Source organism: Triticum dicoccoides, chromosome 4A, assembly GCF_002162155.2.
Source record: "Triticum dicoccoides isolate Atlit2015 ecotype Zavitan chromosome 4A, WEW_v2.0, whole genome shotgun sequence".
NCBI lineage: Eukaryota > Viridiplantae > Streptophyta > Magnoliopsida > Poales > Poaceae > Triticum > Triticum dicoccoides.
Window position 1 is genome coordinate 339,517,730 of NC_041386.1, and position 19,029 is coordinate 339,536,758.

The following is a 19,029-nucleotide window of genomic DNA, read 5'->3' on the forward strand; positions in this document are numbered from 1 at the left end:
ACCAATGTGCTTTGCACACAGGTGGCTGGCGGGTGTCAGTTTCTCCAACTTTAGTTGAATCAAGTGTGGCTATGCCCGGTCCTTGAGAAGGTTAAAACAGCACTAACTTGACAAACTATCGTTGTGGTTTTGATGCATAGGTAAGAACGGTTCTTGCTCAGCCCGTAGCAGCCACGTAAAACTTGCAACAACAAAGTAGAGGACGTCTAACTTGTTTTTGCAGGGCATGCTGTGATGTGATATGGTCAAGACAAGATGCAATATTTTGTTGTATGAGATGATCATGTTTTGTAACCGAGTTATCGGCAACTGGCAGGAGCCATATGGTTGTCGCTTTATTGTATGCAATGCAATCGCCATGTAATTGCTTTACTTTATCACTAAGCGGTAGCGATAGTCGTAGAAGCGATAGTTGGCGAGACGACAACGATGCTACAATGGAAATCAAGGTGTCGCGCCGGTGACAATGGTGATCATGACAATGCTTTGGAGATGGAGATCACAAGCACAAGATGATGATGGCCATATCATATCACTTATATTGATTGCATGTGATGTTTATCTTTTATGCATCTTATTTTGCTTAGATCGACGGTAGCATTATAAGATGATCTCTCACTAAATTTCAAGGTACAAGTGTTCTCCCTGAGTATGCACCGTTGCGAAAGTTCATCATGCCGAGACACCACGTGATGATCTGGTGTGATAAGCTCTACGTTCACATACAATGGGTGCAAGCCAGTTTTGCACATGCAGAATACTCGGGCTAAACTTGGCAAGCCTAGCATATGCAGATATGACCTCGGAACACTGGAGACCAAAAGGTCGAGCGTGAATCATATAGAAGATATAATCAACATATTGATGTTCACCATTGAAAACTACTCCATCTCACGTGATGATCGGACATGGTTTAGTTGATATGGATCACGTGATCACTTAGATGATTAGAGGGATGTCTATCTAAGTGGGAGTTCTTTAATAATTTGATTAACTGAACCTTAATTTATCATGAACTTAGTACCTAATAGTATTTTTGCATGTCTATGTTGTTGTAGATAGATGGCCCGTGTTGTTGTTCCGTTGAATTTTAATGCATTCCTTGAGAAAGAAAAGTTGAAAGATGATGGTAGCAATTACACGGACTGGGTCCGTAACTTGAGGATTATCCTCATTGCTGCACAGAAGAATTACGTCCTGGAAGCACCGCTAAGTGCCAAACCTGCTGCAGGAGCAACACCAGATGTTATGAACGTCTGGCAGAGCAAAGCTGATGACTACTCGATAGTTCAGTGTGCCATGCTTTACGGATTAGAACCGGGACTTCAACGATGTTTTAAACGTCATGGAGCATATGAGATGTTCCAGGAGTTGAAGTTAATATTTCAAGCAAATGCTCGGATTGAGAGATATGAAGTCTCCAATAAGTTCTACAACTGCAAGATGGAGGAGAATAGTTCTGTTAGTGAACATATACTCAGAATGTCTGGGTACCATAACCACTTGACTCAACTGGGAGTTAATCTTCCTATTGATAGTGTCATTGACAGAGTTCTTCAATCACTGCCACCAAGCTACAAGAGCTTCATGATGAACTATAACATGCAAGGGATGAATAAAACAATTCATGAGCTCTTCGCAATGCTAAAGGCCGTGGAGGTAGAAATCTAGAAGGAGCATCAAGTGTTGATGGTTAACAAGACCACCAGTTTCAAGAAAAAGGGTAAAGGGAAGAAGAAAGGGAACTTCAAGAAGAACGGCAAACAAGTTGCTTCTCAAGAGAAGAAACCCAAGTCTGGACCTAAGCCTGAGACTGAGTGCTTCTACTGTAAACAGACTGGTCACTGGAAGCGGAACTGCCCCAAGTATTTGGCGGATAAGAAGGGTGGCAAGGTGAACAAAGGTATATGTGATATACATGTTATTGATGTGTACCTTACTAATTCTCGCAGTAGTGCCTGGGTATGTGATACTGGTTCTGTTGCTAATATTTGCAACTCGAAACAGGGAGTACGGATTAAACGAAGATTGGCAAAGGACGAGGTGACGATGCGCGTGGGAAATGGTTCCAAAGTCGATATGATCGCAGTCGGCACGCTACCTCTACATCTACCTTCGGGATTAGTATTAGACATGAATAATTATTATTTGGTGCCAGCGTTAAGCATGAAAATTATATCTGGATCTTGTTTGATGCAAGACGGTTATTCATTTAAATCAGATAATAATGGTTGTTCTATTTATATGAGTAATATCTTTTATGGTCATGCACCCTTAAAGAGTGGTCTACTCTTTTTGAATCTCGATAGTGGAGATACACATATTCATAGTATTGAAGCTAAAAGATGCAGAGTTGATAATGATAGTGCAACTTATTTGTGGCACTGCCGTTTGGGTCATATTGGTATAAAGCGCATGAAGAAACTCCATTCTGATGGACTTTTGGAACCACTTGATTATGAATCACTTGGTACTTGCGAACCGTGCCTCATGGGCAAGATGACTAAAACGCCGTTCTCTGGAACTATGGAGCGAGCTACAGATTTGTTGGAAATCATACTAATGTATGTGGTCCGATGAATATTGAGGCTCACGGCGGGTATCGTTATTTTCTCACCTTCACACATGATTTGAGCAGATATGGGTATATCTACTTGATGAAACATAAGTCTGAAACATTTGAAAAGTTCAAAGAATTTCAGAGTGAAGTGGAAAATCATCGTAACAAGAAAGTAAAGTTTCTACGATCTGATCGTGGAGGAGAATATTTGAGTTATGAGTTTGGTCTTCATTTGAAACAATGCGGAATAGTTTCGCAACTCATGCCACCCGAAACACCACAGCGTAATGGTGTGCCCGAACGTCGTAATCGTACTTTACTAGATATGGTGCGATCTATGATGTCGCTTACTGATTTACCGCTATCATTTTGGGGTTATGCTTTAGAGACGGCTGCATTCATGTTAAATAGGGCACCATCTAAATCTGTTGAGACGACTCCTTATGAATTGTGGTATGGTAAGAAACCAAAGTTGTCGTTTCTTAAAGTTTGGGGCTGCGATGCTTATGTGAAAAAGCTTCAACCTGATAAGCTCGAACCCAAACCGGAGAAATGTGTCTTCATAGGATACCCAAAAGAGACATTTGGGTACACCTTCTATCACAGATCCGAAGGCAAGACTTTTGTTGCTAAGAATGGATCCTTTCTAGAGAAGGAGTTTCTCTCGAAAGAAGTGAGTGGGAGGAAAGTGGAACTTGATGAGGTAACTGTACCTGCTCCCTTATTGGAAAGTAGTTCATCACAGAAACCGGTTTCTGTGACACCTACACCAATTAGTGAGGAAGCTAATGATGATGATCATGAAACTTCAGATCAAGTTACTACCGAACCTCATAGGTCAACCAGAGTAAGATCTGCACGAGAGTGGTACAGTAATCCTGTTCTGGAAGTCATGTTACTAGACCATGATGAACCTACGAACTATGAGGAAGCGATGATGTGCCCAGATTCCGCAAAATGGCTTGAGGCCATGAAATTTGAGATGGGATCCACGTATGAGAACAAAGTGTGGACTTTGGTTGACTTGCCCGATGATCAGCAAGGCATCGAGAATAAATGGATTTTCAAGAAGAAGACAGACGCTAATGGTAATGTTACTATCTACAAAGCTCGACTTGTTGCGAAAGGTTTTCGACAAGTTCAAGGAGTTGACTACGATGAGACCTTCTCACCCGTAGCGATGCTTAAGTCCGTCCGAATCATGTTAGCTATTGCCGCATTTTATGATTATGAAATTTGGCAAATGGATGTAAAGACTGCATTCCTGAATGGATTACTGGAAGAAGAGTTGTATATGATGCAACCTGAAGGTTTTATCGATCCAAAGGATGTTAACAAAGTGTGAAAGCTCCAGCTATCCATTTATGGACTGGTGCAAGCCTCTCAGAGTTGGAATAAACGTTTTGATAGTGTGATCAAAGCATATGGTTTTATACAGACTTTTGGAGAAGCCTGTATTTACAAGAAAGTGAGTCGGAGCTCTGTAGCATTTCTAATATTATATGTGGATGACATATTGTTAATTGGAAATGATATAGAATTTCTGGATAGCATAAAAGGATACTTGAATAAGAGTTTTTCAATGAAAGACCTCAGTGAAGCTGCTTACATATTGGGCATCAAGATCTATAGAGATAGATCAAGACGCTTATTGGACTTTCACAAAGCACATACCTTGACAAAGTTTTGAAGAAGTTCAAAATGGATCATGTAAAGAAAGGAATCTTGCCTGTGTTACAAGGTGTGAAGTTGAGTAAGACTCAATGCCCAACCACTGCAGAAGATAGAAACAAAATAAAGATGTTCCCTCTGCTTCAGCCATAGGCTCTATCATGTATGCAATTCTATGTACCAGACCTGATGTGTGCCTTGCTATCAGTTTAGCAGGGAGGTACCAAGGTAATCCAGGAGTGGATCACTGGACAACGGTCAAGAACATCCTAAAATACCTGAAAAGGACTAAGGGTATGTTTCTCGTTTATGGAGGTGACAAAGAGCTCATCGTAAATGGTTACGTTGATGCAAGCTTTGACACTGATCCGGATGATTCTAAATCACAAAGCGGATACGTGTTTATATTGAACGGTGGAGCTGTCAGTTGGAGCAGTTCTAAACAAAGCGTCGTGGCAGGATCTACGTGTGAAGCGGAGTACATTGTTGCTTCGGAAGCAGCAAATGAAGGAGTCTGGATGAAGGAGTTCATATCCGATCTAGGTGTCATACCTAGTGCATCGGGTCCAATGAAAATCTTTTGTGACAATACTAGTGCAATTGCCTTGGCAAAGGAATCCATATTTCACAAGAGAACCAAGCACATCAAGAGACGTTTCAATTCCATCTGTGATCAAGTCCAGGTGGGAGACATATAGATTTGCAAGATACATACAAATCTGAATGTTGCAGACCCATTGACTAACCTCTCTCACGAGCAAAACATGATCAGCACCAAGACTCCATGGGTGTTAGAATCATTACTATGTAATCTAGATTATTGACTCTAGTGCAAGTGGGAGACTGAAGGAAATATGCCCTAGAGTCAATAATAAAGTTATTATTTATTTCCTTATATCATGATAAATGTTTATTATTCATGCTAGAATTGTATTAACCGAAAACATGATACATGTGTGAATACATAGACAAACAGATTGTCACAGTATGCCTCTACTTGACTAGCTCGTTGATCAAAGATGGTTATGTTTCCTAACCATAGACATGAGTTGTCATTTGATAAATGGGATCACATCATTAGGAGAATGATGTGATTGACTTGACCCATTTCGTCAGCTTAGCACTTGATCGTTTTAGTTTACTGGTATTGCTTTCTTCATGACTTATACATGTTCCTATGACTATGAGATTATGTAACTCCCGATTACCGGAGGAACACTTTGTGTGCTACCTAACGTCACAACGTAACTGGGTGATTATAAAGGTGCTCTACACATGTCTCCGATGGTACTTGTTGAGTTGACATAGATCAAGATTAGGATTTGTCACTCTGATTGTCAGAGAGGTATCTCTGGGCCCACTCGGTAATACACATCACTATAAGCCTTACAAGCATTGTAACTAATGAGTTAGTTGCGGGATGATGCATTACATAATGAGTAAAGAGACTTGCCGGTAACGAGATTGAACGAGGTATTGAGATACCGACGATTGAATCTCGGACAAGTAACATACCGATGACAAAGGGAACAACGTATGTTGTTATGCGGTTTGACCGATAAAGATCTTTGTAGAATATGTGGGAGCCAATATGAACATCTAGGTTCTGCTATTGGTTATTGATCGGAGATGTGTCTCGGTCATGTCTACATAGTTCTCGAACCCGTAGGGTCCGCACACTTAAAGTTCGGTGACGATCGGTATTATGAGTTTTTGTGTTTTGATATACCGAAGGTAGTTCGGAGTCCCGGATATGATCATAGACATGACGAGGAGTCTCGAAATGGTCCCCCCCGGAGAGAGAGAGGGCATAGAAGACTATATTCGGACACCAGAATTGTTCCCGGTGATTTCGGAGAAAACTGGAGTGCCGCAGGGTTACCGGAACCCCCCCGGAGAAATAATGGGCCTTATGGGCCTTAGTGGAGAGAGAGAGGGCTGGCCTAGGGCAGGCCACGCACCCCTCCCCCTCTGGTCCGAATTGGAGTAGGAGAGGGGGGGGGCGGCGCCCCCCTTTCCTTCTCCCTCTCCCCCTTCCTTTACCCCTCCTAGTAGGAGTAGGAAAGAGGGGAGTCCTACTCCTACTAGGAGGAGGACTCCTCCTGGCGCGCCATAGAGGGCCGGCCGGCCTCCCCCTTGCTCCTTTATATACGGGGGCAGGGGGCACCTCTAGACACACAAGTTGATCATTGATCCCTTAGCCGTGTGCGGTGCCCCCCTCCACCATAATCCACCTCGATAATATCGTAGCAGTGCTTAGGCGAAGCCCTGCGTCGGTAGAAACATCATCACAGTCAACACGCCATCGTGCTGACGGAACTCTCCCATGAAGCTCTGTTGGATCAGAGTTCGCGGGACGTCATCGAGCTGAACGCGTGCTGAACTCGGAGGTGCCGTGCGTTCGGTACTTGGATCGATCAGATCGTGAAGACGTTCGACTACATCAACCGTGTTCTCATAACGCTTCCGCTTATGGTCTACGAGGGTACATGGATGATACTCTTCCCTCTCATTGCTATGCATCACCATGATCTTGTGTGTGCGTAGGAATTTTTTTTGAAATTACTACGTTCCCCAACAGTATGGACTTTGGTTGACTTGCCCTATGATTGGCAAGCCATAGAGAATAAATGGATCTTCAAGAAGAAGACTGACGCTGATGGTAATGTTACTGTCTACAAAGCTCGACTTGTTGCGAAAGGTTTTCGACAAGTTCAAGGAGCTGAATACGATGAGACTTTCTCACCCGTAGCGATGCTTAAGTCTATCTGAATCATGTTAGCAATTGCCGCATTTTATGATTATGAAATTTGTTAAATGGACGTCAAAACTACATTCCTTAATGGATTTCTTAAAGAAGAGTTGTATATGATGCAACCAGAAGGTTTTGTCGATCCTAAAGGTGCTAACAAAGTGTGCAAGCTCCAGTGATCCATTTATGGACTAGTGCAAGCATCTTGGAGTTGGAATATACGCTTTGATGAGGTGATCAAAGCATATGGTTTTATACAAACTTTTGGTGAAGCCTGTATTTACAAGAAAGTGAGTGGGAGCTCTGTAGCATTTCTGATAGTATATGTGGATGACATATTGTTGATCGAAAATGATATAGAATTTCTGGATAGCATAAAAGGATATTTGAATAAGATTTTTCCATGAAATACCTCGATGAAGCTACTGACATATTAAGCATCAAGATCTATAGAGATAGATCAAGACGCTTGATAAGACTTTCAGTGAGTACATACCTTGACAAGTTCTTGAAGGAGTTCAAAATGGATCAGTCAAAGAAGGAGTTCTTGCCTGTATTGTAAGGTCCGAAGTTGAGTAAGACTCAAAACCCGACCACGGGAGAAAATAGAAAGAGAATGAAAGCCATTCCCTATGCCTCGGCCATAGGTTCTATAAAGTATGTTATGTTGTATACTAGACCTATTGTGTACCTTGCCATGAGTTTGGCAAGGGGGTACAATAGTGATCCAAGAGTGAATCACTGGCCAGCAGTCAAAGTTATCCTTAGTTACCTAAGAGGACTAAGGAAATATTTCTCGGTTATGGAGGTGATAAAGAGTTCGTCGTGAAGAGTTACGTCAATGCAAGCTTTTACACTGATCCAGGTGACTCTGGGTCTCAATCTAGATACGTATTGAAAATGGGAGCAATTAGCTAGAGTAGCTCCATGCAAAGCATATTAGACATATAAATTTGCAAAATACATGCAGATCTGAATATGGCAGACCCATTGACTAAACCTCTCTCACAAGCAAAACATGATCACACCTTAGTACTCTTTGGGTGTTAATCACATAGCGATGTGAACTAGATTATTGACTTTAGTAAACCCTCTGGGTGTTGGTCACATGGCGATGTGAACTATGAGTGTTAATCACATGGCGATGTGAACTATTGATACGTCTCCAACGTATCTATAATTTTTGATTGCTCCATGCTATATTATCTACTGTTTTGGATGTTTATGGGCTTTATTATACACTTTTATATCATTTTTGGGACTAACCTATTAACCCAGAGCCCAGTGCCAGTTTCTGTTTTTACCTTGTTTTAGGGTTTCGAAGAAAAGGAAAACCAAACGGAGTCCAATTGACCTGAAACTTCATGGAACCCATTTTTGAAAGAAAAGAAGCCCAGAAGACTTGAGGTGCACGTAAGGGAAGCTTCGAGGAGGCCATGAGGTAGGGGGGCGCGCCCACCCCCCTGGGCGCGCCCTCCACCCTCGTGGGCCCCTCGTGGCTCCCCTGATGTACTTCTTCCGCCTATATATCTCCATATACCCTAAAAACATCCGGGAGCACAATAGATCAGGAGTTCCGCTGCCAGAAGCCTCCGTAGCCACCGAAAGCCAATCTAGACCCGTTCCGGCACCCTGCCGGAGGGGGCAATCCCTCTCCGGTGGCCATCTTCATCATCCCGGTGCTCTCCATGACGAGGAGGGAGTAGTTCTCCCTCGGGGCTGAGGGTATGTACCAGTAGCTATGTGTTTGATCTCTCTCTCTCTCTCTCATGTTCTTGAGATGATACGATCTTGATGTATCGCGAGCTTTGCTATTATATTTGGATCCTATGATGTTTCTTCCCCCTCTACTCTCTTGTAATGAATTAAGTTTCCCCTTTGAAGTTATCTTATCGGATTGAGTCTTTAAAGATTTGAGAACACTTGATGTATGTCTTGCCGTGGATATCTGTGGTGACAATGGGATATCACATGATTCACTTGATGTATGTTTTGGTGATCAACTTGCGGGTTCCGCCCATGAACCTATGCATAGGGGTTGGCACACGTTTTCGTCGTGATTCTCTGGTAGAAACTTTGGGGCACTCTTTGAGGTTCTCTGTGTTGGTTGAATAGATGAATATGAGATTGTGTGATGCATATCGTATAATCATGCCCACGGATACTTGAGGTGACATTGGAGTATCTAGGTGGCATTAGAGTTTTGATTGATTTGTGTCTTAAGGTGTTATTCTAGTACGAACTCTAGGGCTGTTTGTGACACTTATAGGAATAGCCCAACAGACTGATTGGAAATAATAACTTTGAGGTGGTTTCGTACCCTACCATAATCTCTTCGTTCGTTCTCCGCTATTAGTGACTTTGGAGTGACTCTTTGTTGCATGTTGAGGGATAGTTTTGTGATCCAATTATGCTATTATTGTTGAGGGAACTTGCACTAGCGAAAGTATGAACCCTAGGCCTTATTTCCTATCATTGCAATACCGTTTATGCTCACTTTTATCACTTTCTACCTTGCTGTTTTTATATTTTCAGATTACAAATACCCATATCTACTATCCATATACCACTTGTATCACCATCTCTTCGCCGAACTAGTGCACCTATACAATTTACCATTGTATTGGGTGTGTTGGGGACACAAGAGACTCTTTGTTATTTGGTTGCAGGGTTGCTTGAGAGAGACCATCTTCATCCTATGCCTCCTACGGATTGATAAACCTTAGGTCATCCACTTGAGGGAAATTTGCTACTATCCTACAAACCTCCGCACTTGGAGGCCCAACAACGTCTACAAGAAGAAGGTTGTGTAGTAGACATCAAGCTCTTTTCTGGCGCCGTTGCCAGGGAGGTGAGTGCTTGAAGGTATATCTTTAGATCTTGCAATCAAGTCTTTTAGTTTCTTGTTTTATCACTAGTTTAGTTTATAAAATAAAACTATAAAAAATGGAATTGAGTTTGTCTCATACGGTTCACCTTTTAATATCTTTCGTGAGTATGATGGAAAGGATAATTGTGCTTAAGTGCTAGAAGAAGAAATCTATAAAATGTTTGGCACTAAATATTTGAATGATGAGCATGATTGCAATGTTGTTAGTATGAATTCCTTGAATATCCATGATGCTAATGATATGCAAAGCCACAAGCTTGGGGAAGCTATTTTTGATGAAGATGATATTTTTTGTCCCCCAAGTTTTGATGAGCAAATTTATTATGATGAAAGCATGCCTCCTATCTATGATGATTATTGTGATGACATGTATGCTTTGAATAATAATGATAACCATGAAACTTCTCATCTTGATCTTAATTTTCAATCACATGATAGTTATTTTGTTGAGTTTGCTCCCACTAATATTCATGAGAAGAATTTTGCTTGTGTGGAGAGTAGTAAATTTTGTATGCTTGTAGACCATGAAAAGAATGCTTTAAGTTCTGGTTATATTGTTGAATTCATTCATGATGCTACTGAAAATAATTATGAGGGAGGAATATATGCTTTTAGGAATTGCAATAATATCAAGTTTCCTCTCTATGTGCTTAAAATTTTGAAGTTATGCTTGTTTTACCTACCTATGCAAGTTGATTCTTGTTCCCACAAGTTGTTTGCTCACAAAATCCCTATGCATAGTAAGTATGGTAGAATTAAATGTGATAGTCATATTCTTCATGACGCTCTCTTTATGTTTCAATTCTTATCTTTTATGTGAGCATCGTTGAAATCATCATGCCTAGCTAGGGGCGTTAAACGATAGCGCTTGTTGGGAGGCAACCCAATTTTATTTTAGTTCCTTGCTTTTAGTTCCTGTTTAGTAATAAATAATTCATCTATCCTCTGTTTAGATGTGGTTTTATTTTTTTAATTAGTGTTTGTGCCAAGTAGAACCTCTGGGAAGACTTGGGGAAAGTCTTGTTGATCATGTTGTAAAAAACAGAAACTTTAGCGCTCACGAGAATTGCTGCCATTTTTATTTGGAAGTGCTATTTAGTTAATTCTTTTTGCAGATGATTAATAGATAAATTCCTCAGGTCCAGCAATTTATTTGAGAATTTTATGAGTTCCAGAAGTATACGTTTGATCCAGATTACTACAGACTGTTCTGTTTTTGACAGATTCTGTTTTCTATGTGTTGTTTGCTTATTTTGATGAATCTGTGGCTAGTAAAAGAGTTTATAAACCATAGAGAAGTTGGAATTCAGTAGGTTTAACACCAATATAAATAAATAATGAGTTCATTACAGTACCTTGAAGTGGTGATTTATTTTCTTATACTAACGGAGCTTACGAGTTTTCTGTTAAGTTTTGTGTTGTGAAGTTTTCAAGTTTTGGGTAAGGATTCGATGAACTATGGAATAAGGAGTGGCAAGAGCCTAAGCTTGGGTATGCCCAAGGCACCCCAATGTAATATTCAAGGATAGCCAAGAGCCTAAGCTTGGGGATGCCCCGGAAGGCATCCCCTCTTTCGTCTTTGTTCATCGGTAACTTTACTTGGAGCTATATTTTTATTCACCACATGATATGTATTTTGCTTGGAGCGTCAATTTATTTTGTTAAGATTTTCTTTATGTTATTTAGAAAAATGTTTTTCATCTTTTATTTCAATAAAAGTGGCATTGATAGCCTTTACTATGCCTATTTTAGAATTCCACATGTTACTGTTTGAAAACAGAAAGTTTACTACTATTGCAATAATTCCCTAGAAAAGTAAGAATGTGATAAAATGTTTAAACCTATTTCATATTAAGCTCTGATAAATTTACTACAATGGGAATTTTATTTCATAATTTTTGGAGTTAGGGAAGTATGGATCTTGCTGCACTCTTTACAGACTATCCTGTTTAGGCAGATTGCTGTTATGTTTGCATTGTTTGCATATGTTTGCTTCTTTAATGATTCTATTTGAGGATAGGACTATTAAATATGCAGAGACATTTAGTATGCAATGTTGAATAGTAATTTTAGTGATTTCCTACAGTAGAGTATGATAAGGTTTTGGCAATGGTTTATACTAACTTATCTCACGAGTCCTTGTTGAGTTTTGTGTGCATGAAGCTTTTGAGATTTAGGGAGACCGTGATATGAGAGGAATTAAGGAGACACAAAAGCTCAAGCTTGGGGATGCCCAAGGCATCCCAAGATAATATTTCAAGAAGTCTCAAGCGTCTAAGCTTGGGGATGCGCCGGTTGGCATCCCACCTTTCTTCTTCAACAACTATCGGTTAGTATCGGTTGATCCTAAGTTTTTGCTTCTTCACATGATGTTTGCTATTCTTAGAATGTCATTTTCTTTTGCTTTGCTTGCTGTTTAAATAAAGTATCAAGGCCTGAAATTATTAAATGGGAGAGTCTTCACATAGTTGCATAATTATTCGACTAATTGATCTTCACTTATATCTTTCGGAGTAGTTTGTCATTTGCTCTAGTGCTTCAATTATATCCTTTTAGAGCACGGTGGTGGTTTTATTATATAGAAATAGATGAACTCTCATGCTTAACTTATATTATTTTTAGAATCTTAAATAGCATGGTAATTTGCTCAAATAATCCTAATATGCTAGGCATCCAAGAATAGTAAAAACTTTCTTATAAGTGTGTTGAATACTAAGAGAAGTTTGATACTTGATGATTGTTTTGAGATATGGAGATGGTAATATTAGAGTCATGCTAGTTGAGTAGCTGTGAATTTGAGAAATACTTGTGTTAAAGTTTGTGATTCCCATAGCATGCACGTATGGTGAACCGTTATGTGATAAAGTCGGAGCATGATTTATTTATTGATTGTCTTCCTTATGAGTGGCGGTCGGAGACGAGCGATGGTCTTTTCCTACCAATCTATCTCCCTAGGAGCATGCGCGTAGTACTTTGTTTCGATAACTAATAGATTTTTGCAATAAGTATGTGAGTTCTTTATGACTAATGTTGAGTCCATGGATTATACGCACTCTCACCCTTCCACCATTGCTAGCCTCTCTAATACCGCGCACCTTTCGCCGGTATCATACACCCACCATATACCTTCCTCAAAACAGCCACCATACCTACCTATTATGGCATTTCCATAGCCATTCCGAGATATATTGTCATGCAACTTTCCACCGTTCCATTTACTATGACACACTTCATCATTGACATATTGATTTGCATGATCATGTAGTTGACATTGTATTTGTGGCAAGGCCACCGTTCATAATTCTTTCATACATGTCACTCATGCATCATTGCACATCTCGGTACACCGCCGGAGGCATTCATATAGAGTCATATCTTGTTCTAAGTATCGAGTTGTAATTCTTGAGTTGTAAGTAAATAAAAGTGTGATGATCATCATTATTAGAGCATTGTCCCAGTGAGGAAAGGATGATGGAGACTATGATTCCCCCATAAGTCGGGATGAGACTCCGGACGAAAAAAGAGGCCATAAAAAAGAGAAGGCCCAAATAAAAGAATAAAAAAAATGAGAGAAAAAGAGAGAAGGGGCAATGCTACTATCCTTTTACCACACTTGTGCTTCAAAGTAGCACCATGATCTTCATGATAGAGAGTCTCATATGTTGTCACTTTCATATACTAGTGGGAATCTTTCATTATAGAACTTGGCTTGTATATTCCAATTATGGGCTTCCTCAAAATGCCCTAGGTCTTCGTGAGCAAGCGAGTTGGATGCACACCCACTTAGTTTCTTTTTGAGCTTTCATACACTTATAGCTCTAGTGCATCCGTTGCATGGCAATCCCTACTCACTCACATTGATATCTATTGATGGGCATCTCCATAGTCCGTTGATACGCCTAGTTGATGTGAGACTATCTTCTCCTTTTTGTCTTCTCCACAACCACCATTCTATTCCACCATAGTGCTATGTCCATGGCTCACGCTCATGTATTGCGTGAAGATTGAAAAAGTTTGAGAACATCAAAAGTATGAAACAATTGCTTGGCTTGTCATCGGGGTTGTGCATGATTTAAATATGTTGTGTGGTGAAGATGGAGCATAGCCAGACTATATGATTTTGTAGGGATAGCCTTCTTTGGCCATGTTATTTTGAGAAGACATAATTGCTTAGTTAGTATGCTTGAAGTATTATTATTTCTATGTCAATACTAAACTTTTGTCTTGAATCTTATGGATCTGAATATTCATGCCACAATTAAGAAGAATTACATTGAAATTATGCCAAGTAGCACTCCGCATCAAAAATTCTGTTTTTATCATTTACCTACTTGAGGACGAGCAGGAATTAAGCTTGGGGATGCTGATACATCTCCAACGTATCTATAATTTTTGATTGCTCCATGCTATATTATCTACTGTTTTGGATGTTTATGGGCTTTATTATACACTTTATATCATTTTTGGGACTAACTTATTAACCCAGAGCCCAGTGCCAGTTTCTGTTTTTACCTTGTTTTAGGGTTTCGAAGAAAAGGAAAACCAAACGGAGTCCAATTGACCTGAAACTTCACGGAACCCATTTTTGGAAGGAAAGAAGCCCAGAAGACTTGAAGTGCACGTAAGGGAAGCTTCGAGGACGCCACGAGGTAGGGGGCACCCACCCCCCTGGGCGCGCCCTCCACCCTCGTGGCTCCCCTGATGTACTTCTTCCGCCTATATATCTCCATATACCCTAAAAACATCCGGGAGAACAATAGATCGGGAGTTCCGCCGCCAGAAGCCTTCGTAGCCACCGAAAGCCAATCTAGACCCGTTCCGGCACCCTACCGGAGGAGGCAATCCCTCTCCGGTGGCCATCTTCATCATCCCGGTGCTCTCCATAATGAGGAGGGAGTAGTTCTCCCTCGAGGCTGAGGGTATGTACCAGTAGCTATGTGTTTGATCTCTCTCTCTCTCGTGTTCTTGAGATGATATGATCTTGATGTATCGCAAGCTTTGCTATTATATTTGGATCCTATGATGTTTCTTCCCCCCTCTACTCTCTTGTAATGAATTGAGTTTCCCCTTTGAAGTTATCTTATCGGATTGAGTCTTTAAAGATTTGAGAACACTTGATGTATGTCTTGCCATGCATATTTGTGGTGACAATGGGATATCACGTGATTCACTTGATGTATGTTTTGGTGATCTACTTGCGGGTTCCGCCCATGAACCTATGCATATGGGTTGGCACACATTTTCGTCGTGATTCTCTGGTAGAAACTTTGGGGCACTCTTTGAGGTTCTATGTGTTGGTTGAATAGATGAATATGAGATTGTGTGATGCATATCGTATAATCATGCCCACGGATACTTGAGGTGACATTGGAGTATCTAGGTGACATTAGGGTTTTGATTGATTTGTGTCTTAAGGTGTTATTCTAGTATGAACTCTAGGGCTGTTTGTGACACTTATAGGAATAGCCCAACAGACTGATTGGAAATAATAACTTTGAGGTGGTTTCGTACCCTACCATAATCTCTTCGTTCGTTCTCCGCTATTAGTGACTTTGGAGTGACTCTTTGTTGCATGTTGAGGGATAGTTATGTGATCCAATTATGCTATTGTTGTTGAGGGAACTTGCACTAGCGAAAGTATGAACCCTAGGCCTTATTTCCTATCATTGCAATACCGTTTATGCTCACTTTTATCACTTTCTACCTTGCTGTTTTTATATTTTCAGATTACAAATACCCATATCTACTATCCATATACCACTTGTATCACCATCTCTTCGCCGAACTAGTGCACCTATACAATTTACCATTGTATTGGGTGTGTTGGGCACACAAGAGACTCTTTGTTATTTGGTTGCGGGGTCGCTTGAGAGAGACCATCTTCATCCTACGCCTCCTACGGATTGATAAACCTTAGGTCATCCACTTGAGGGAAATTTGCTACTGTCCTACAAACCTATGCACTTGGAGGCCGAACAACGTCTACAAGAAGAACGTTGTGTAGTAGACATAAACTATTGATGTTAATCACATGTTGATGTGAACTAGATTATTGACTCTAGTGCAAATGGGAGACTGAAGGAAAAATGCCCTAGAGGCAATAATAAAGTTGTTGTTTCATATTTCCTTATATCATGATAAATGTTTATTATTCATGCTAGAATTGTATTAACCGGAAATTTGATACATGTGTGGATACATAGACAAAACATTGTGTCCCTAGTAAGCCTCTACTAGACTAGCTCATTAATCAAAGATGGTTAAGTTTCCTAACCATAGACATGTGTTGTCATTTGATGAACGGGATCACATCATTAGAAGAATGATGTGATCGACAAGACCCATCCATTAGCTTAGCTTATTGATCGTTAAGTTTTATTGCTATTGCTTTCTTCATGTCATATACATATTCCTTTGACCATGAGATTATGCAACTCCTAGATATCGCAGGAATACCCTGTGTGCTATCAAACGTCACAACATTACTGGGTGATTATAAAGATTCTCTTCAGGTATCTCCGAAAGGTGTTTGTTGGGTTGGCATAGATCGAGATTAGGATTTGTCACTCTGAATATCAGAGAGGTGTCTCTGGGCCCTCTCGGTAATGCACATCATAATAAGCCTTGCAAGCAATGTGACTAATGAATTAGTTGCGGTATGATGTATTACGGAATGAGTAAAGAGACTTGCCGGTAACGAGATTGAACTAGGTATGAAGATACCGACGATCAAATCTCGGGCAAGTAACATACCGATGACAAAGGGAATAACGTATGTTGTCATTACGGTACGACCAATAAAGATCTTCGTAGAATATGTGGGAACCAATATGAGCATCCAGGTTCCGCTATTGGTTATTGACCGGAGAGGTGTCATGGTCATGTCTACATAGTTCTCGAACCCGTGGGGTCCGCACGCTTAACGTTTGATGGCGATTTTGTATTATATGAGTTATCTGATTTGGTGACCGAATGTTGTTCGGAGTTCCGGATGAGATCACGGACATGATGAGGAGTCTCGAAATGGTCGGAAGGTAAATATTCATATATAGGACGATGACATTCGGACACCGGAAGTGTTCTGGGGGTACCGGGTACATATCGGGTCACCGGAAGGGGTTCCGGGCATTCCTCCGGCAACTACATGGGCCAAATGGGCCAAGAAGGGGACAAACCGGCCCCTAGGGGGCTGGTGCACCCATGTAGGCCGAAATAGGAGGGGAAGGAAAAAGGAGAAGAGAGAAAGGAAGGGGAGGGATTTGGCCTCCCCCTTCCTTCTCTCCTCCCTCTTCCTTCCTTCCCCCTATGGATGAATATGGAAGGGGGAGGCCGAATTGGGAGGAGCCCAAGTAGGATTCCTCCTACCTGGGGCGCCCCCTTGGTTGCGTCTCCTCCCCTCCAACCTATATATACATATATGTGGGGGGGCACTGCTAGAACACACACCAATAATTGTTAGCCGTGTGCGGCGCCCCCTTCCACAGTTTACGCCTCCGGTCATATCTTCGTAGTGCTTAGGCGAAGCCCTGCATGAATCACTTCACCATCACCGTCACCACGCCGTCGTGCTGATGGAACTCATCTACTTCCTCGACACTTTACCGGATCAAGAGTTCGAGGGACGTCATCGAGCTGAACATGTGCAGAACTCGGAGGTGATGTATGTTCGGTGCTTGATCGGTCGGAAAGAGAAGAAGTTCGACTACATCAACCGCATTGTCAAACGCTTCCACTTTCGGTCTATGAGGGTACATAGACACACTCCCCCTCTCGTTGCTATGCATGTCCTAGATAGATCTTGCGTGTGCGTAGGATTTTTTTTGAAATTGCATGCTACGTTCCCCAACAGCCCGCGCCGCCCGCGACCAGTGACACTGGGCGGCGTTCGGGCCGTGAGGAGCACGGAGTGGAGATCCTCCTAGGGGACGGCACTGCTCGGGTAGGCCGAGCAGCCCGGTGTTCAACGTGAGCCCTCGGAGCGTCAGCCATGAGGACGGCGGGGCGGTGGCGGATCGACTGGAAGAAGAGAGGCTCCGACGCACCCCTACCGGGCGTGCCAAATGTCAGATTTCGGGCTCCACAAACCCTGGATAGATTCAAACTCTGGGGTGCATGCGAAGAACTCGACCTCCCAGTCTGCCAACCCGTTGATCGCATGGCCTAGCTCGATGAACTAAAAGGAAAGAGGACACATCAGTTTACCCAGGTTCGGGCCACCTTGCGGTGTAAAACCCTACTCCTGCTTTGTGGTGGATTGGCCTCGAGGTGGGTTGAGGATGAACTAGTATAGTGGAAGAACAACCTCAAGAGGTGCGTTCTCAAGCTGGTGGGGGAGAGGATGATCCGAAAGATCTGGATCCGGTCCCCCTCTACGGTGGTGGCTATGTCCTATTTATAGTGGCCTTGGTCCTCTTCCCAAATGAAGGCGAAGGGATCCCACAACAACCAAATTCGAAGGGAGACAACTAGTACATATTATCCTGACAAAAGTAGTCTTTGCCTGCAAAGCCTCTAGTCGTGACGCCGTGGTGGGCTCGGCGATGACCTCTATCCTGCTGTCCTGGCGATCCTGGTCTTGTTGCATGGGAATGGAAACCTTTGGCTGATTCCTCGGGACTCCGCGCCTGTGCTTGCCTCCTTAGCACCAAAGAGAAAACTGATGTCCAGCGCCCGCCTTCTGGAGGTCTTGGTGTCGTCCGCCTCGCGAGGCTTGTCCCCTCGCGAGGGTCTTGAGTTGTTGATGCTGAAGGTGGGCCGTACCAGGCCATCAATGGAGCCACATTGTTCGCCGCAGGCAGGCAAGTATGGGTACCCCCGTTCCCAGAATGCTAACAGACAGTGGAAGGGTAATTTTCAAAGCGATGAGCACATGTTCTCGGGAGAACCACAAGAAGTATCTTCGAAGTCTTCTGGTGAAGCAGGCGATCATACGGAATGAAGGGGCTCTCCGAGGGAAGTAGTTACGAGAACCTAAGGTTAGAGTTAGCAAAATCATTTAACCCGAATAGAAGAGAGATCAGAGTCCCAGAGTATAGGTCGAGGAAAAAAGAGATCCTAATACCACCCAATGGCGACGTGGGCCCATAAGCCACACAACCATGTTAGTAAATGTTTTGCAATGACTAGACTCAACTTTGCCCAAGGAGTTTGGAAGGG